Genomic DNA, 2,784 nt, shown 5'->3' with positions numbered 1-2,784 from the left:
TTGATGGTGGTGGTCAGTAAATGTTTTATTCCGGATATGTTTGCAATCAGTTACCTTGAAAAAACAAATGTAAATAGAAGTCTGAATAGATCTCATCAGATTCATAGAATGGTACAGTTAAGTGCGGACAAACATACGCAATGAAGTAGATTGCAAAAAAAGAATTTTTAATCGATAAAAATTACACTTATATGACATTAAAAAAATCCATTAACGTTAATGGCACATGCTTTCAAGAAAAGTAAGGGAGATAATTTCGAAATTAAAACTGCTAAAAAATTTATTAGGGACATGTCTTGGGGAATGAGTTTAAGTTTTGGTTAATACGGGATATGTTCAAGCATTATTAAAATCTTTTTTCCCCCATATCGTTTATCTAGAATATGGTGAACGCTTCAAGATGATGAAGAAATTACCGCAAACCCTTGATTAAGCACAAGATTTTGCACGAGATTTTGCCTCACGCGTCAGAGATATGGCGAAGACGCCGGCAGCAAGACGGATAACCGACATGGCGGAATTTTAGACCAATGGCTTGAAGGTCCTTGTCGCCAAGCGGAAGATCTGTACCATCGGACAATGGTTGGGCAATTAGCAAGTGAGCTGCTACTGCGGGGAAGCCTCATCGCCGACCATGCTCGTTACACTCGAGTACACTGCTTGATACTTGGTGTGGAGGCCCAGAGAGGTAGTTTGGTGGGGGACTACTCCAACTGTGTAGCTAGCCGTTCAAGGCGTTTTGTTCCTGAACAGAACCGTCAACAGCAACAACGATTTAATTACCGCATATGGTAATATAAAAAATTACAGATATATTTGACATATTATAATTTCAGCAACGCATATTAAGCGTAAAAGCGAGTATCAGGGACAAAATTTGCATATAAGATCCGAGATGATTATTTTCGAGACGTTTTTATGTAAAAGAAAAAAAAATAAGTGCGTCTTATATGCCATCAAGTACTATGTTAATTTATTCATATGTAATCAGTTCCGTGTAAAGCTGGTACGCTTTATACGGCTTTTAAAGACCAGTTTTAAAATGTCCGCTCTCTCTCTATATATATAACCTCAATATTGCTTTCGTAGTATATAACGGCTATTTTTAATTTCAGAACAGTAAATCACTGACGCAAATAAATAATTAAAGAACATATTAAAGAACACGTATAATAATAAGAATATTTTCGAACGCTCTACCGCTGCAATGTTAACACGTGTCATTGCGTCATCTCCACTCAAATTCTTCCTAGTAAACTGTTAAATAGCTCCTTTGAAGTATATAATGTATATATCAAAAGAGCTATTTCACAGTTACCGTTCTTCCGCTTCAGTCTTTTATTGGCATGAAACCAAAAAACGTTCATTCATTATCTTGCGTATGTGCATGGCGGATTAGGAATATTTATAAAATTCCTAAAATAGTTCACAATATTAATGATTAGTTACTTGTAATAACAATGTTTATGTTTAAAAACAGAAAAGTACTTAAAAATTACGAAGGTATTTAAAAGACAGATGTTTGCAATAATGATTTCAAATTTTAGCACCAGGCTAGAAATTTGAGGGCATGGGTATACCGATTATATTGACTCCACTGCTCAACTGGCACCTATTTTATCGACCCCAAAAGGATGAATAGCAACGTCGACCTCGACGGAGTTTGAACTCAGAACGTAATGGGTCAGAAGAAATACCGTTAATCGTATTGGCCGACACTAACAATTCTGCCATCTCGCTGCCTCAGATGTATGCAATAACAAAAACAATTCGTAATTTGGTACACTAATCTCCTATATTATTAAAACTTTAATTAGAAAGTATAAAAGTCAGTACTTTTGTTCTTTTTCTTATTTAAGCATTTTACCTTACCTAATATTACTTAAAATGGTTATAATTTCAAAATGTTGCGGCAGCTGGCAGAATCGGTAGCACGCCGGGCGAAATGGTAAGCAGTATTTCGTCTGTCGTTACGTTCTGAGTTCAAATTCCGCCGAGGTCGACTTTGCCTTTTATCCTTTCGGGGTCGGTAAATTAAGTACCAGTTACGCACTAGAGTCGATGTAATCAACTTAATCCCTTTGCCTGTCCTTGTTTGTCCCCTCTATGTTTAGCCCCTTGTGGGCAATAAAGAAATAAGAAACGTTAGCACGCCGGGCGAAATGCTTAGCGGTATTTCGTCTGTCTTTACGTTCTGACCGGATGTTTGATTTTTATCACTCTTGGCACATATTTTGGGGACACAGCAAGCCAACGGTTGTTCTGTGTGTTCACCATCTGATCCTGGAAGAAATTTTTCTCGTCTGAGAAAAACCAAAGAATGTTCGGTTGGAAGGGACGCTTGCGGCACGGACGGTAGCGCGATCTTTCCTCTTGTACTTGATGGCTTGGCATAAGCATTGGCCTTTTCTCATCTTGTATGAGGCATACCAAATGTCTTCATGTACTACTTGCCTGATAAGAAACTCAGACACTTCCATATCCCGTGCGATGGACTGATTGATTTGGAGGGATCGTTGTCAATCATGACCTGGATTTCACCAGCAAATTCAGGGGTTCTTTTCTTATCAGAATGAGTTTTCCGATCTGCTGTACCTTCATAATCACCATTAGATTTATCTGACCCTTTCCGAATCCTCTGCATTATCCTCATATTGACACCCAAACACACTGAAATGTTTGTATTGGAGCTTCCGGCGAGAATGCCAAGCAGTACAGTAAATCGTTTCCAAATTTCTGGCAGAGTGAATTGTGTCATGGTGCTGGTTTTCTCACAGACGGTGC

The sequence above is a fragment of the Octopus bimaculoides genome, chromosome 4, assembly GCF_001194135.2.
Source record: "Octopus bimaculoides isolate UCB-OBI-ISO-001 chromosome 4, ASM119413v2, whole genome shotgun sequence".
In the NCBI taxonomy this organism is placed as follows: domain Eukaryota; kingdom Metazoa; phylum Mollusca; class Cephalopoda; order Octopoda; family Octopodidae; genus Octopus; species Octopus bimaculoides.
This window is presented reverse-complemented; position numbering follows the sequence as displayed.